Source organism: Hesperophylax consimilis, chromosome 20, assembly GCF_061612785.1.
Source record: "Hesperophylax consimilis isolate HC1 chromosome 20, BYU_Hcon_1.0, whole genome shotgun sequence".
Taxonomy (NCBI): Eukaryota; Metazoa; Arthropoda; class Insecta; order Trichoptera; family Limnephilidae; genus Hesperophylax; species Hesperophylax consimilis.
Genome location: NC_142855.1, coordinates 27,261,752 through 27,281,292, shown reverse-complemented (window position 1 = coordinate 27,281,292; position 19,541 = coordinate 27,261,752).

Below are 19,541 nucleotides of genomic sequence, written 5' to 3'. Positions count from 1 at the left end.
AGCGTTGGCAACGCATTATTTTTTAATCCCAAAAGTACCGTATTTTTGATTTCAATCGCGAAATGGCACACACAAACAAACGTATTTCTTGCTGCTTCTTCCTAGCACTGGATTATCGAATCCATTTGAGCAACCTTTAACACAACACGGCATTAATTTATCACCTTGAAGAATTCTAGCACGCAACATTATTTTTAGATGGGTGAAAGAAAATTCAAAATATTTACGCTAAAACCTTCAACTGAGTTCAATCTGCGAAATTACGTCTTGGAAATTACCGTTATTTTTTTATCGGAGCATAACACATGTTTAGCTTCTCTTTCTGTTACACGAGTCGCTACGGTAGAGAGCGAGAGATCAAGATACAATTTTTGCTCTGAGCCAATGAGATCTGAGCTTTCAGCCACAACAGCTTTGTCTATAAGAATTTGGGTTGAGGATAACTCCTCCCATCAGGGTTACAAGGTTATGCGAGAGTTATACGCCCCTGGGCGAACTGGCGATGAAAAAAGGATGAGTCATCAAATCGGGTTAGTTTTACACAGACAATTATGAAGTCATAGACAAGTTTTATGCCATCAGCAGTAATGCATGCATATTTAAATTGATAAAAAAAACATGCAAAAGTTTCAGACGGGTAAAATAATTATTCCTCTTTGGCGGCCAAAATACGCATTTTTTTAGATTTTGGTTAAGTTGGTTATCTCCCGCCATAGCCTGAAGAACAGTTAACATTGCGAATGTAGAAAAAACGGTTGAATTGTTATCACTCTACTCAAGGGAAGTTAATAATTAATATTATTCATGTAAAGGAAAAGGAGGAACGAGTAAAAAAATATGAGTTACCTAAGTTCGAGCACTGTTTAAAATTTATTTTAAAAAATGTTTAAAGTTAAAAGTTAATCGTAGTCTACGCTTAATACTAGTCATTGTAATTCTTAAAATTAATTGTCCTTTTTCTTAATCCTAAATTATTGTTCATTCAATGTCTAAAAGTTGGGTCACGTTACGAGATAATTATGCAAAATTGTGCAGACGCTTCCCTTTACGATGATTCTGGAACCGCGGATCTCCACGTTCGCACTTATCACTGCTAACACAGCTGCAACTTGGGCTGGTTCCGAAGGGCGGAATCAGTTCAGCCTGGGCCAAGGCTCCAAAGGGCGGAGTCGGCAGGCAGCGACTCCTGAGAGGGCAGCTTCCTGGTAGGAATATCCTCAGCGCGGCTCCAAGGGGGAGAGCAGAAAGTTTCTCGGCGGAGGCGAGACGGTAACTTCTGCTAGGCATCTCCCTGGTCGGAAGAGCCTCGGTGCCGCTCCAAGGGGGAGAGCAGGAAGTTTCTCGGCGGAGGCGAGACGGTAACTTCTGCTAGGGCAGTTTCCTGGTCGGCTGAGCCTCGGCGCCGCTCCAAGGGGGAGAGCAGGATGATGACTCCCAAGATGATGACTGTCGAGTGCGGAATGGGAACTGTCGAGAACTAGGCGAGATCGTGACCGCCGAGAGGGCAGCCTCCTGGGCGGAGGCGCCTCGGCGACCGCCCCAAGGGGGGGGCGAGATGATGACTGTCGGGTGCCAAAAAGTCAACTGTTGGTTGCGGAATCTGTCTTCAGCTGTTGAGGCGAGATGAGAACTGCCGAGAGGGCAGCTTCCTCGGCGACCGCCCCAAGGGGGGGGCGAGATGATAACTCTCCAGTGCCAAAATATCAACTATCGAGAACTGGAATCTGTTGAGTGCTGCGCAATCCGGCGACCGTAGCGCACCTGTCGTGGGGTGCTGGAACTAAAGTGGTTCCGATTTACACCACTTCGGTACTTTGTTTGAGTCCGTGGCGCTGGCATCGACATTCTCACCGCTAGAGTTATTATTATTTTTAAAGATGTTAAAATTACATTTGTGCAAAACTTTCAAACAATTACAATATAGCCTAGCCTTGGGCGAAGGTTTTTATTGCCGGGTCGCTGGTTTAACAATACACCCATTTCGGATTACGTCTTGATGGGTGTATTTCCAAGTTGGCTTTCTATTTTTTTTATTGCGGGACCGGTGAAACTATTGACAAAATACTTAAGGTCTAATAATTCGAACTGCCGCCTCCATCTGCGTGTAAAATCACAGAGACAAATGCTGGAGCACGTGTTCACTTTGGTCTTTCTGTGAATTCAAGTCACGTAGATACCTAGGGGCATATCAGAATAAATAATGGTTCGATGCCAATAACTTATCATTTAACTCGGGCAAAACTTTTTTTTTAATATTAACACTGGGCGGCTTGCACCAACTATCGCAAAGTTTATTTTAAAAATATTATTTAACTAAACGAATTTAAGATCCTTTAATACATTTAACTTAAATGCGTTTAGTTGCGTCCTGCACCACGCAGTTGGGTGGCGATTTTAGTTAAAGGTCATTAACGCATCGGTAATTACCGACATCATTGTAATTACAGAAACCTGGCTGAACAGTAGTGTATATAATGCACAGCTGTTTGATGAGCGCTATGAAATACACAGAAGAGACCGTCACACAGGACAGACAAGAGGAGGAGGAGTACTGGTCGCCTTGCGGCGGAATAACGATGGACCTCGTGCCGAGAGACTTCAACATCTCGAGACTGACGGAGAAAATATGTGGCTGAAAATTAATTTAAATGGATTGAAAATATACACATGTATTGTTTACATTCCACCGGCATCACCTGTTGAAAGGTATACTAGCCTATTTGAAAATATTATCTCAAATCACAAATTACTAAATAACAAAAAAATACTGCTAATAGGTGATTTTAATTTCTACTCATGTTTAAATTTCAAAAACACTACTTCTGAATTTTCGTATGTATTGGATTTGTTTCAAATGTCAAACAAAAACTTTGTATTAAATTCGAAAGGACGTTCATTAGACTTAATTGTGAGTAACTTTGATTTGAATGTGTGCAAGTCTATTTCTTCGCTAGTTAGCGAAGATCCTTACCATCCATCACTGGACGTAGAGTTTCTTTATATGAAAAAAAAATGTAAAAATGAACCAGTTAATGATAATAATAAATTTATGAGTAAAATGCGCGGGTGGAAATTCGAAAATGGCAATTTTAAACAGATTTATAATCACTTACAATCGCACGATTGGCAACTTTTGATGAATTTTGATAACGTTAATTTAGCCGTAGACTATTTCTATTCTACTATTTATAATTACTTCGATATGTGCTTCAAAAGGAAACGCATTCCGAAGAATGAAAGAAAGTATCCTCAATGGTTTTCCAATGAAATTATTAGTGATATAAAGCGAAAGTTCAGACATTTTAGAAAATGGAAGAAAACTGGACTAGTAAGAGAACGTGAAATGTTTTGTTGTCTTAGAGCTAAAGTTAAACGCAGTATGCAATTGGCCCATAAAAATTACATTAATATCATTGAAAAAAACATCAAATCTGATCCCAAGTCGTTCTGGAAATATGTCTCATCCAAAAGAAGTGATGGTGGGTTTGTCGACCATGTCACTTGGAATGGACAATCACACTCGGGAATTGATATTCCCGAAGCATTTGCGGACTATTTTAAATCGGTTTACAGTCAGCAAGTTACGGATTTAAGTTCATTTAAACCGGGGAATTATACATCATCAGCAGCGCAGAATGTTGATATTCCTAACATCACAAAATCTGATATGTTAGCTGCAGTTAAAAAACTCAAAGCGAAAACGTCATTTGGACCTGATTTTATTCCGTCATTTTTATTAAAGGGTTGTATAGAGCCTTTATTAATACCCCTACTTTACATTTTTAATTTTTCACTTAGCACGGGAACATTTCCTAATTTATGGAAGATCTCTAAAGTTACACCACTGTATAAGGATGGGGATAAATATTTGGTCTCTAACTACAGACCAGTAGCGATCCTCTCCTCTCCGGCAAAATTGTTCGAACTAATAATTCATAAATATATCTACGCCCAAGTAGAACCTTATTTAATAGACGAACAACATGGTTTTAGATCTGGCAGATCGACTGTGTCAAATCTGATGGTCTTTACGGAATATGTATCTCAAGCTCTTGACGGTAACAACCAAGTTGACGTCTCATACAACGACTTCGCAAAGGCTTTTGATACCGTAGACCCGCTGATACTCCTAAATAAATTAGACCGTTTTGGATTCTCGGTAAAAATTTTAAATTTATTTGTAAGCTATTTATCAAGTAGACAGCAATACGTAACGTATGGTATTTCTAACTCGTCGTACTTTCCCACAAACTCTGGGGTTCCTCAAGGGTCTAATCTTGGTCCTTTACTTTTTTCCCTTTTTATTAATGACATTCATCATGCTATAAAGTTTGCGAAATTTTTGTTATTTGCAGATGACTTGAAGCTATTTTTAAGAATCCGGACCTTAGAAAACTGCGCACAGCTCCAGAGAGACATAAATGCTATCGTGGTATGGAGTGAAATTAACAAATTAGGTTTTAATTTTAAGAAATGCGCCATAATGTGCTATACTAGAGCAAACACTGTGATTTATTACAACTATAGGATGTCCCAATGTTCTCTTAAACATATTTCTGAACCGAAAGATTTGGGAATAACCTTTGACCCACAATTAACATTTCACGTTCATATTGAAACGATATGCAGCAGGGCTTTGAGAATGCTTGGATTTGTGCTATGTAACTCCAGGCATTTCTGCAGCTCTGCCGTGGTTCGCTTGCTATATTTTAGCCTAGTACGTAGTATTTTGGAAAGTGGCTCAATAATATGGGGACAAGGGGATGCAACGTACACTTCTATGGTAGAGAAAGTACAAAAGAAGTTTCTACGTTATCTTTATCTTAGAGACTTCGGGTACTATCCCTGGTTATACCCATCAGCCTTCCTTTCCGGAATGCTAGGTATCGATAGTCTTGTCAACAGGCGGAAAGCTGCGTTGCTGATGATGGCCTATAACTTGTTGAACGGTCACATCAACAATCCAGAAATTTTGAATAAAATTTTATTTTACGTCCCTGATAACTTCGCAAGAGCGCGTAGACACAAACCATTCATTCTTCCGAGATGTAGGACTAACTTACCATCAGCAATGCCTCTCGGAAGAATGATAGGCCTTCTTAACTCACTAGCCTCTGACATCGACATTTTCCACCTGCGCATCACTAAATTTAAATTGCTAATTAGGCAATTATGATTGTATAATGTATCTTTGTTAATGGATATTTTTATTCTGTAAATATACATGTAAAATATAAATAAATAAATAAATAAATAAATAAATAAATAAAATAAATAAAACAGTTACCGCGTGGTTACCGCCATTAACGCGTAAATAAAACAGCTACGATGTTTCATTTTTTTTTTTTTTATTGCACAACAGATAGATTATCCAATTACTGTACAATTCTCAATTTGACAATCTTAACACCTATGAAGATAATTATTATACAAAAATATCTAGTGCTTCTGAGATTTCATTCAATAGCACCATTCCTCTTGTCATGCTATGTTGTGCTAGAATATCTGTTCTGCCGTATGGTATTTTGAATAAGTCGTGTCGACGACTACGGCTGAAGTTTTCGGGCACGTATAAACCATAGCATTCCAAGAGGAACGGGCTATCAATATAGTTATGGATTATGTTAAAACTAAGTATTGCAAGATTTGCATGACGTCTAGTTTCCAAGCTAAATCTATTTGTTGCCTCAAGTAAGTCCACATGGTGCATGAACCTTGGATAAGTTCCACGCATCCGCATATAGACATACCTGAAATTTTTTTCTGGATTTGTTCCAGCATATTAATATACTTAGTTTGGTGCGGAGTCCACACACCACTAGCATACTCCAGCTTACTTGGTATGACGCCATCAAACATGGCTATCATTGCATCTGGGTCGTGAAATTGTTTACATGTTCTGGTGATAAACCCCAGGAGTTTGTAGCATGCTGTAGTAAGTCGTGATATGTGGTCCGAGAACGTTAGTTTAGGATCAAAGACGATACCGAGATCTTTATAGCTATTGACTCGGCATAATTTTTTCTCTAATGGTGTAATCAAAAACTACGGGCTTCTGAGAGCGGGTATATGTCATTGTTACGCATTTTTTATATTAAATTCTAATTTGTTTTTATATGACCATTCTGCTATAGCATCAAGGTCAGATTGCATTTTTAAGCAGTCTTCGTAAAATATTATTTCCATCAAAAGTTTAAGATCATCCGCAAATAAAAGACATCTGTTATATTTTACACAGACCTGGATGTCGTCTATAAGTATTAGGAACAACAGAGGACCAAGGTTTGACCCTTGGGGAATACCTGATTTTACTCGAAGTGTCAAAATATTTTGTGATTGTGTGTTTGGTTTAATAGTGTGTTAATTTATTTTATGAAGAAAAAGTTAAAACAAATAGACATAATGATGAAATAAGACAAAAGGAGCTTCTGTTGTAGGAATTAAAAATAAAACAATTATCCGAGTAATTTTGTTTTTTATTTTTTTTACATATTATATTGTTTTAAAGTATTATAAGAATGAGGTATGATTAGAAGTTTACAACCTTGAAAAGTACTCCTCGATAAGGAGTGTTAGCTCCAAGTTACGAGCACCTCGCTGATTTTTTTATTGGTGTTGAATTTTAACTGAGGTTCAATTTGTTGCACTAATAATTATGTTGTTTCTTTATTGAGACGAAATCTTCTTTGAAACTTCTTGGCACTGAGTGTTTCAAATAAATTTGTTCTTGTGTTTACTTCTCTGACTGTAAACGGTCTACTTATATGTATACCTACACAATTTTTATTTCTTATATTATGGTTTATGTATTATGATTTAAATTCTACCATGTAAAAGTCAAAAGGCGTTACTATTACTTGACACAATGAATATCTTTCAACACGTTGAATATGTATTTTGTGTATATATTCTTGTATTTTTGTGCAAGGTCAAATTAAATCCTATTAAGTTGTTGCAGTAAGACAGAAATCCTGGGTTCGATTCCTAGTTGAGACCGTTACTTTTTATTTTTCTGTATCTTGTTCTGTTTCATGTTTTGTTTAGATATATTAGTATTATCTTCTACTTCAATAATAAATCAATGCTCAATACATCGGTTGTACTGACCCTGTTTTGAATTACTGTCCATTGTCTTTTTGAAAATAAGAAATATTTTGATGTGTGCATAGCTGTGGGTTTTTTCTTATTTTCCTTTTTCTGCATTCCAATATTTTTATTTTTAAAATATATTTTTTTTGTGCTAGTGAATGAACGATGTTAGCTGGGTGCAGTTATATTGTCTATGTTTGCACTTTTTTTAAATGGCCTTGAGATTTCTTTATGGTCCTCGATTTATTTACCTGTCTGGACCAAACGACCGTTTTATCTGTCGTTGTCTGTGGTTAAGGGGGTGACAAAATGGGGCCATACAAAAAGCCCGAAGATATCTATCTAGAGAGTGGTTAATTTATGATCATGGCGTTTAGATTTTGGTTGACGACCGGTGTATATCGTGTTTGTGAAATAATAACAAAATTAAAATTTGAAGTCTTTATTTTTGGTTTTCCCCAACATTTATACTAACTTTTAGTAATAATATAACTAAATTCAAGTATTAATTCAAAGTAAACATTCCATATTTACCGTGAAGCGGAATTCATAACCTTCACCCAAACATTGACCACCTCTAGTGACGTTTCCATTTCTGTGTGTAGAGGCATATAACTCCGGCCTGTCCTTGAAACCCATTTGAAACCGACACTCATAACTCCGTTTTCTTATAGAAAAAATATTGTGGCAGAAAGCTCAGATCTCATTGGCTTAGAGTTTGACATCTCGCTCGAGGCCACGCGTGACATGACGCAGATGTGTGATGGCGTGAGATACTATCATTTCGTGTCTAAAATTTAGCTAGTTAAAGTTATTTGTGATGAAGATATAATCTGTGTAGTGTTAGCGAGTTAAAAATATATATTCGACCTAAATGTACTCCCTACGTAAGTTCAAGTTTAAAATGAATTGACAGTTTTTAGGTTATTACGCGTCAGGATTTTGCAATGGCAAAATACGTTAAAAGGCTCGTTAAAAGTGCTTCTTACCTACTTATTTACATTGTGACATATGCCTTCCTGGCAAATAGGTATGTCTACCTACACAGCGTATAAATTTTATCGATAACATTGACTCACTTTTCATAATAAAATAAAAATAGTATTAGGTTGAATTGTACAGCGCCGTCTTTTGTGCAAAATCATCTCAAGGGCGCTGTTTATCAATGATTATTCTGTTTTATCTTATTGTTTTAGTGACATTCAAAAATATTAAACATGTGACCATGAGTTAATTTATTTTTCTTTTCAAAATAACCAGATAAGCACAATCATGTTTGTTTTTCAGTGTTCTTTTCGTTTTTCATTTATTCAAGTTTTTTGTTACTTTTGAGTTTTTTGTCTCAGATTAACAAGTGTCCACTGACAAAGTTTCCTCTTGATAACACTAGCCCTGATAGTTAATTTTCTTATAAGAATGCTTTGTCAGGTGAACTTTGCCGTCAGGTAACATTTTTCTGCTTCAAAGACGTTTTTAATTTTAAAATTGTTTTTGGGCCAAAGAATGAATGGCTGAGCGCAATATTATTGTCTACGGTCGCACATTTTTTATATGGCTTTGATTTTTTCTGCCTTGCATATCATCAACGCTCCGTCGGCTATATCTGTGGTTAAGAAGTGTGCTAACTTTTCCCATACAAAAAGCCCGAAAGTGACCTAGTGAGTGGTTTATTTACGTCTTCGTGCATCTTTCTTAGTAACACAATACCATCCATTGTTGTTCCTTTTTTCTGAAATAGTGTTGTATTCTGCATAATATTTGTGTTCCTTTTATACAGTTTTGTATCACTTCAGTGAACATCACATTTTTTATTCCGAAGTAAATCACATTCTTGCACTTCTAATTTTCTAGTGACATTTCTTCAACACATTCGAACTGTTGCCTTGTACTCGTGTAAGTAGGTTCATGTTATATTGAATAAGAAAGACCTGAGCAACCTTATTGATGTATGTTAATTATAAGAATATATCAGTTTTACATCATTCGCTTTATAATATATTGAGTTACCCAACACCAACCAGGTTAACTCGCAACAGACGGTACATGGGGTTGTTTATATCTTTACACTGAGTGGAAAACGTAAGCTTATTCTAATTAGTCAATTCCACTAGAAGTTACATTACATATATTGTCTTGCGTTTACTCATTGTCAGTAATAGACATCACCAAGTTTGTTTTACTTAGCACCCTGAAATTGAAACTAATATCAAACATTTTGCTTTATACAAAACTGCTTTATACATAACTTTTTCAAAACTAACCTTTCACCTGTAGAAAAGGTTCAGAGGTTAATTTTGAAAGTCATCCTAAGAAAACCATCGATATTTCCAACCACAGAGCTGTTTGACTCGTTTAGGGTTCTTAGCTTAAACAAAATTTTTGAAAAGAATGCACTGTTACAAATTCATAAAGACCATTTCAATTCAACAATTTCTACAAAAATAAGTAACCGATCTAGATCACGTGGTAACTTAGAAATTCCTAAATGTAATACTAGTGCTGGTCAACACCATTATACTTATCAAGGTATAAAATTGTTTAATGCCCTTCCGGATAAAATTAAAACTGAAAAAAATTACAAAACTTTCAAATCACAAATCAAACAACTTTTAGATAAACCCAACGGTAATCACAAGTTTTAATTTCATTGGATACATTTTTCAAAAAATTGTTTATATGAACTCATTTGTAATTTTTATTGATTAAATTTTCCTAAATTCACGTTATGAATTTAGGAAAATTGATTAATGATTAATTAAAAAATATGTATATAAACAAAATTTAATATTTAAAAAAAAATACATATCCTCTAAAGTTATATTATCCGCTTCCTAATATGTGCTAATATGCGTTTATTGTTGTTGCATTTTATTAAGTACCCATTTCATACAAGATTGCCAGCTCGGTCTTTGAACAATTTACTACCAGTACTGTACCTACCTACTATTATTTCGTACCTAATAAGTACATTTTTATTTTTATATCTTATTTTTTCTAAGTTTAATAACTATTATATTATTTAAGTTACTTATATTTTTTATTTTTTAGTTTGTAATTAAATTTCTTATTTTTCTTAATTATATATTTTTATATCTTATTTTTTCTAAGTTTAATAACTATTATATTATTTAAGTTATATTTATTATTTTTTAGTTTGTAATTAAATTTCTTATTTTTTTAATTATATAGTGTTATCGAATTTATCATCTAGTTTTATAGCTATTTTGTTAATTTTTAGCTACATCAACTAGTGAAATTTTACAACCTATAAACCATAATGACTCACAACACTCCCCAACTCAAACACGAGAAATAATTTCTCAATTGAGTTGGGTAATTTTTTGTTAAAAATTTCAAATTTTTTCGCAATCAGCCTCAAAATATCTACATTTGTAAATTATTGTAATGTGTTTGTATATTCAATAGAAAAAAAAAAAAAACCAAATCTGGTCGCAAAAAACGGCTTAAGCCATTTAAAGAAACCTTTCTAATCTGTATAAAGATTCAGGGTGATACTGAGAGTATCTAGCACTCAGATAACATTGTAGCAACTGGTTCAACTCTTGCAAAACTCAACTCTAATAACGTATTTACATCGGTTATATTAATCCAGTCAAATATCTTTACTGCCAGTCATGTTTGTAAAGTCAACGCCGCTTTTAATTCTCTGAATGTTCTGTCTGTGTTGTACTGTCGTGTTATTGGTGAAAACGGATATTTAAAATTTATGAAAATTAAATGTTTAATGTTTTAATGTTTTTAAACATGAATCGAGTTTAAATTTAAAGCATAGTGGCAAGAGTATCCATGAAATATATTTCTTTTGATTTTGTTTAATTCCATGTTAGACTTATATACTAATCGTAATTAACAAACTGTCAACTGGACACTTGTGATATAAATAAGTTTCCTTGAAAGCATTCTTAACTTTATGCGATAAAAAATTACCTTAATCGCATAGCAGGCAAAATTTTTAGACATCTGCTCTCCATATTGATATTGGACATCTTTGATGCTAAAGGTCAAAAAACGCTCCATATTATTTATTGTATGTGGTCCATTTCACCTTTGAGGTTTTGAGTATTTCGTTCCAACTGAAGGTGATCACTTTAAACTAATTATAACCCTCGTAAATATGATTAATTATTAATATTCATTAATATTCCGTTTCAGCTCTAACATATTTTGAGTTTGGACCATTTACCAAAAGGCCATGGATCTTCTTAACACAGAGAGTGTTTCCATCAAGGTGGAAGCAGGGTCGCAGGATGAGAACGGAGGTGAAATGCCGTATACCGAAATAGATATCTACCTCCCCGACGTAAAGAAGGAATGTTTGGCGAGTAGTAAGTTGCATTGTAATGGATAGGTTTTCTAGAAACTGCGCGTATTGTACAGGGCTAGCAGATTCTTCTATACAGATTCTTCAATGGTGACCATCTGCAAACCCTATAGAGATCTCAATTATGCCGAAATACTTGATTAACCTACATGACTGCAAATGAGACAATCCATTATTACGTTTGGAGTTTCGGGGAATACGGAGAATATCTACCAATCAGATTATATATAATACTATTTACTGCCAGTCATGTTTGTGAAGTCAACATCGTACTGAGTTCTCTTTAGGAGCTGAGCGGTCTCTCTTCTGCCGTATTATTGGTTAAAGCGGCCGTGATATTTATTTATTTATTAATTTTCAACGCCCTGATGGGCTTTTACATGACAAGTTCATAATACAGAGACGGTTTTATAAATAAAAAAGATAACTATAAAAATATAACTAGTAAGCATCATATGAAAGGTATACAGATAAATTTAAGCAAAGATAGTGCACAATAAAAGAGAAAGATTCTAAGTTGTAAATGGCATAGAAATAAACTAGTATGTATGTTAGTAATTACAAAATTTACAGGTGACTAATTAAATGTGATGAATAATACATGACAAAATGCAAGATACATAAACAGAAAACGGTAATAGGTTTTTACATTGTAGATTAATATAGAAATACACAAATATGTATATGCAATAGACCCTATGTGATGCTCCATAGATATCAAAATATTCTACGTAAAAATATTGTTCAGATATTTCTTGAATAAAGGTAAACTTGTATTAAATACATCAATGTTTGAGGTGAATTTGTTCCCTAGTGTGTGTAGTCGTGAAATTGGTGCATGTGTGTGATAGTTGGTTACAGAATTATTGTTGCAGAATAATATGTTTTGCCTTGTTTCTCGAGTAGGTACTTTAAAATCAATGAGATTCAGGAGTTCGCAACAATCTAATTCGGAGTGAATAATTTTAAACAAAAAAGTTAGATCGTTTATTTTTCTTCTGTTTTCTAGGGAGTGCAATTTAAGTGTATTTAGTAAAGATGTGTAGTTAATGTGTTGAATAGGTATGTGTAACTTGAAGTTAATAAATCTTAAAAATTTGTGCTGCACTCTTTCAATATTTCTTATATGAATTTGATAATATGGAGACCAAACTATGGAATTGTATTCCAGCAAGCTGCGTACGAGTGACAAATATACGATTTTTATAACTTCCAGCGAATCGAAGTCTTTGATTGTTCTGATTATAAATCCAGATATATTTTAATCATAAATCTAAATTTTATTGCGCACTGATTTTTGCCGCACGGTTATTGATTGTAAACATTATTTTAGTTTAAATTTAAATCACGATGTCAAGTAAATCCATAAAATATAATGCGTTCGATTTAGTTTAATTCCAAGTATGACTAATATGATAGGAACCACAATTAACAAACTGTCAACTGGACAATGATTATTTAATTTTTTTTACAATAATCATTCTTAGCTTTATGCGATAACATTATAACTTCTTGTATAAAATATTGTATAATTTTATGTACCTGCTCTCCATCTTGATATTTGACATCTTTGATGCACGAGGTCAAATAATCGTCCGTGATATTTACTTTAGGTGGTCCAGCTTACATCCGACATCTTACATATTTCTTTCCAACTGAATGTGATCATTATGCTATTTATTTCTAGCTGGGACCATTTACCAGGAGGCAATGGGTCTTCCCAACAGTGTTTCCATCAAGGTGGAACCAGGGTCCCAGGAAGAGGGTGGATGTGAAATGCCGTATACAGATATAGTTATCTACCACCCGGACGTGAAGACTGAGTGTTTGCAGTATGCGGAGAGTACTCCGACAACCTCCAAGTTGGGTTATAAAGGTGTGTTGGTTTCAGATGTTTGGAATTCCTGCCCGTTTCGAAGACAGGACGTATATTCTTGTTAATTAAGTCCTTGCCATTCATTAGTTATTCTGTTCTCAAAAGACCTCTTCTTTTATATGATTCAAATTACATACATATTTATTATGTGCTAGCTATATCCCGCCACGCATTGCTGTGGCTCATTCTGTCTGTGCATATAGTGAAACATTAGCGCGTGTTTCTTTTACGTCCAACAGATAGCACTACTAATAAAACAAGTTTTTCTAACAGACGGCGCTGGTTTTCAAAAAAATGTTTTTACCTGTCACAGGTGACATCTACCTATAGGGTTTTCCAATAAGAGTTGTTATTTTGATATTCTATTGTGAAATATCAATGGTTTCGTTGCTTGTGTGGCACGTAGCGCCGCTTGTTGAAAGTAAACGTTGTCCAGATCAATACCATCCATTTCCGGCCATAAAAAATCAAATCATCTCTCGATAGCGCAATCCATTCACCGTAATTGTTGCTCCAGCCTCATTTTCTAAAAATTAAGGTCCAATGACTCTATTTATACAGTTTTGTATCACTTCAGTGAACATCATATTTTTTATTCCGAAGTAAATCACATTCTTGCACTTCTAATTTTCTAGTGACATTTTTTCTAGTAACATTTTGTCCAGATCAATACCATCCAATTCCGGCCATAAAAAATCATATTCACCGTAACTGTTGCTCCAGCCTCATTTTCGAAAAAGTAAAGTCCAATGACTCCGCCGGACCATAAACCGCACCAAACGTTGAGGATAGATAGGCTTTTCAACAATAACTCTTGGGTTTTCGAGCCCCAGATGCGACAATTTTGCTTGTTGACGACGCCACTGAGGTGGAAATGGGCCTCATCACTCAAGACGATTTGCATTTGATTCACTCATGTGAATCTTGATCATTTCAATGCGTTGTTGATGCGTGTTTCGTTCCATTTTTATAAATGGCGTAGTTTCTACTTGTCAAATGTCAAAAAAAGACACCTTCAAAAGTAACGAAATAACTCCTATTGGAAAACGCTGTATATAATATAGGTATATAAAAACACACGAGTATTCGAATACAAAGTTGTGTCAAAACTTTAAAGCTATCGGTGAAGAACTTTCGGAAATTTAAGATTTTAAACAAACGATCCATTGACATTTTTATTTTTATAGATTGTTACATATAGCGCTGTGAAAAAATTAAACAGACCGCCGACACAGCCGATTTTTGTTTGTTAAAGATAACCATTTATGCGTATCTTGTTTAAAACTATATATATATATTAACTGTACTTCACTAATTAAGCTTTTTTCCAATTCTTTTCAGACTTATTAGCGAACCCTAAGACGCATCCTGGGGAAAAACGATACTATTGTCCCCTTTGTAACTATTCTTGCATTCGAAATTCATCGTTAAAACAACACTTTCGCATCCATACTGAAAAGGAAAAAGAAAAACCCTTTTCATGTTCCGAATGCCGTTATACGTGTTTTCAAAGGAGGGTTTTAAAAATTCATATGTTTACACACGGTGGAGAAAAACCTTTTTCATGTTCCGACTGCAACTATTCATTTTCAACAAAGACACATCTAAAATATCACCTGTTTACCCACAGTGGAGAAAAACCTTTTTCATGTCCCGACTGCAACTATTCATGTTCAAAAAAGGGACGGCTAAAAGATCACATGTTCACCCACAGTGGAGAAAAACCTTTTTCATGTCCCAACTGCAACTATTCATGTTCAACAAAGAGACAACTAAAAATTCACATGTTTTCCCACAGTGGAGTAAAACCTTATTCATGTTCCGACTGCAACTATCAATGTTCTATAAAGTGGAATCTTAAAATTCACATGCTTACCCACAGTGGAGAAAAACCTTTTTTATGTCCCGATTGCAACCATTCATTTTCAACAAAGGGACGGCTGAAAGTTCAAATGTTCACCCACAGTGGAGAAAAACCTTTTTCATGTCCCGACTGCTACCATTCATGTTCAACAAAGGGACGGCTAAAAGTTCACATGTTCACCCACAGTGGAGAAAAACCTTTTTCATGTAATGAGTGCAACTATTCAAGTTTTCAAAGGGGAAATTTGAATACTCACGTACGCAAAGTTCATCAGATTCGGTTCTAGGGGCCCGGAGTCTTAGTTGTTTGAAAACTGTATGTGCGACATGTAAACGATATCGAGAGACCATCCTCAGCTCAGGGAATATTCTTGCCATTTAGCTATTCAATTGATCCAGATACTCCTTCTCTACCTCGCTTCCGTAGTTTAATCTTGCTTCACCGTTATGTATGTATTCTAACTTATTAATTCAATGTCGAATTATTAAAAAACGTGAACTTTATTCAAGTTCTTGACGTATAATGTAATTCATTTTCAAAATAAATGTACTAAAATAGCTTGAGACCTATTGAACGTCTAGAAAACTATTCATAAAAAGATCTAGCCATTTATTGTATGAATTTTATGTTTCTAGTGGGGTAATTCAGGAATCTCATGTAGGTCCGATTCTGTGTTTACTGTTTATCAAGTTAATATTTTTTATTTTTTGCAACGTATATCTTTTAAAAGTATAACTTATCATGGGAACAACATGGGAAACTAACGTTTTCTTATCGATGATAAGAAAACGTTAGTTTCCCATGTTGAAATAATTACGAATAAAGCACTTACATGTCTGACATCGTACAAAGATGTGATGTATAAATTCTCAAATATTGTTATTTTTCACTCTGGTTACCTTTATACAACATCCATTTTTTATTTTATTTTTATATATTAACATTCAAAACCTGCTAAACAACTAATGTAGTTTGTGAGCAGGTACATAATGACAACATTATTTGCAATAACATGGTACAATGGTAAACAGTATGTAGGTATATATAATGTTGATAATAAATTAACAATAAAGATAAGTTGGTTAAATTACAGAATTGTTTTAATATAAATATGTAAAAAGCAGTATAAGCCTCATATAGCAAACAAGCACAAATGAGTTTAGTATGAACAAATGAATGTAATCAACAAGTACTTCTATTATTAATATACATAAGGTAATACAAATTTATAACGATTTTCCATTTCCTTAGAATGTGAATTCCAATTAGGAAAACAAAGTCTTCAGTAGGGCATCAATATAAATCCTCAGTATTTAATAGCCATTTCCTTAGATTATATTTGACTTTATCTGTAAAAACGTTTATATTTTTAATTGTCATTGGTAGTTTATTAAATAATCTGAGTACAATAAAGTTTAGGGTTCTTTCACCGTATTTATTGGTACATTTCGGAACCACGAATCCTTCATTTTGATTGAATCTTGTATTATGTTTATGGAAAACTCTTTTCCTATACAAGGAATCAAACAATATAAGATGTTGACTTACAATATTATAAAACAATAATCCTCTGACAGGTAAAACATTCAGAGACTTGTATATTAATTTGGTGTCGCTTCTGTGTGCATTTATGGATTAACAATTTTGTGAGGGAGTTTTTTAATGTTAGGATATAACTTATATTAGTTTTACAAGAATGTGCCCAAGAAGTGATTCCATAACGGATTGTGGATTCAGCCAGAGATAGGTAGATTAATTTTAAAGTATTTATAGACACAAAATATTTTATTTTATAAATTCTACCCACAATAGACCGTAGACGTTTACAAACATTAGTAATGTGTACATCCCATTTCATGTAGCAGTCAATAGTAACACCAATATATACATATTCTTTGACAAAATCAATGGTTTCACATGAACAGGGCTGTGCAACATTTCTGTGTAAGCAGTCAAAAGTATGTGTATATAACGAAGGGATTAAATTGTATCTAGCGTGTGGTGATCTTATGTGCATAGTTTTAGTTTTTTTGGCATTTATTATGAGACCAGCGTCATGAGACCATTTTAGGAGAGCAATAAAATCAAGCTGCATAAGGTTCATTGGAGTAATCAAATCCTTGTGTGATATTACGAGTGCCGTATCGTCTGCGTACACAAAATGTTCAACGAAAGAAAACAATTTACTCATAATTGAGATGAATATAATATACAGGGTTTGCCCTAAAATTGACCCCTGTGCAACACCTGTTGAAATATATTTTCTTTTGCTATTTTTTTTTAGAATTTTTACTGTTATTTGTCGATCCGATAATAATTTTTTTAACAAAACTAGTAGCTTTCCTCGTATTCCTATTGCATCAATTGTTTCTAAAAGTTTATTTTTATCAATGGTATAAATGCCTCCGAGTTATCTATGAATAAAACCAACACTTTTTTTTTTTTGAATGTAATTCATGATTTACGTGATTTGAAAATTCCTGAAGCAACATTTTTGTACTTTTTTTCTTTTGAAAACCATACTGGTTGGGATCTAGCAAAGAGAAGGATTCTAAATATTTGTAAAGTTTTATAGAAATGTATTTTTCAATTATTTTTTCTAGGGTTTGCAATTCATAAAGTAAAAAAAAAATTACAGCATTTATTTTTAAGGTATATAAATTACTTAATTTTATTATTCTGATTAATACCTTTGATTACAGTGATTTAGTTGAGTTAGTTAAACTACCCGAATTGTCACAGCTAAAAAATAATTATTTTTTATTATAATTATTTATGATAACTAACGGACTTTAGGATAATTGCTTCATTTAAAAATCAATTAAACTTATATTCATTTATAATTCCTGTACCAGTTTTTCATTTTGATTGTACGGTACGTTACAAACGCCGATAGAATTGGTGAAACAAAGTGTCTTTTTCTAATTATATTAACACTTCCACCCCGGACCGGGGTTATAATTCTACACTAACTAGAGTTTTAAGCTGTATCTAGATGGTTTTTTACACCATATAACAAATAATTTAGGTAATCTTAGAAAAACTATTCAGCTATCGATCTGCATTTAAAAAATTTATATCGCATTACTACTTTTTAAGATATTAAATAAATTACATCTAAATCTGATAGAATATTTTTTACGGGGCGGGACTTTATAAACGTTTCCACGAACTGGACGAAGATCCTGCCGAAGCCGGTAGCCGAAAGATAAATTTTGCATTGTAATAAAAAGGGCTACACCGTTATAATTGAGTCACGCTAGTATTCTTATTATCACTTTACCATTTTGCTTTACCTAATGATTGACCGGAATTGAAATGGGAGAGGCGGTAACTGGACAATTTTTAAGGGATAGTAAGTAATTTCTTAGTTATTAATGAAAAGGACTTAATCCGAATCGGTGACACAGCGCTTCTCATATGTCCTTTTGAAATACTAAGATATTCACTTGGCGGTCCCAGACCATTTCGTCTGGGTAACATCCGGCGCAGGTGTCCTTATACATTCTATGAGCAACACATTTTAGGAACACAATTAAAATTGCATCCGTCTCTGTTTGTCGTATGAAATACAAATAGACCAGAAAGAGACAATTATTTTTTTAAATTTGTTGGAATTTGGAAGATAGAACTTGCTCAAAAGTTTAAAGTACAGTATGATTGAAGACTGCAGCGAATAAATAGTGTTTTCGGTTATTGCTAACTTGTGTTTTGGTGTTAAATAATTCTCTTTGGGAACGGACCAGTTTCACAGTGCTACGGGCGTCTTCAGATTGGTAAGTACATTTATCTTATGCAATGGCGTATAAAAGTATATGTTTCAGGGGTGTTAACTAACTAACTAACCATCACGCCGTTTCCCCGCAGGGGTAGGCAGAGAGGACGGACCGCCAAACAACTCGGTCTTGGCACACACTCTTTGCCTCATTCACATTCATACATCGTCTCATACATACTCTTCTATTTTTCTGACTCTTGACATGACCCGACTCAAGTATCTGATTCACTTGATCGTGCCATGTCTTCCTCGGGCGTCCCCTACTTCTTACACCATTCACACTTGCGTCATATATTCTCCTTACGCTCCTTTCTTCATTCATTCGCTCTACATGCCCAAACCATCTGAGGGTCCCTTTCTTAATTTTACTCATTACGCTCACATCAGCCTTGCATTCTTTGCGGATATCCACATTACTCACACGATCATACATGGTTTTACCACACGTACGCCTCAGGGATCTCATCTCTACAGCATTCAGCCTACTTTCATCCTTCCTCTGCCAGTTCCATGCTTCACTGCCATACATCAGGGTAGGTACCAGCACTCCATTGTGGACTGCCAGCTTTGCTTCTTTGGACAGCTTTTTGTT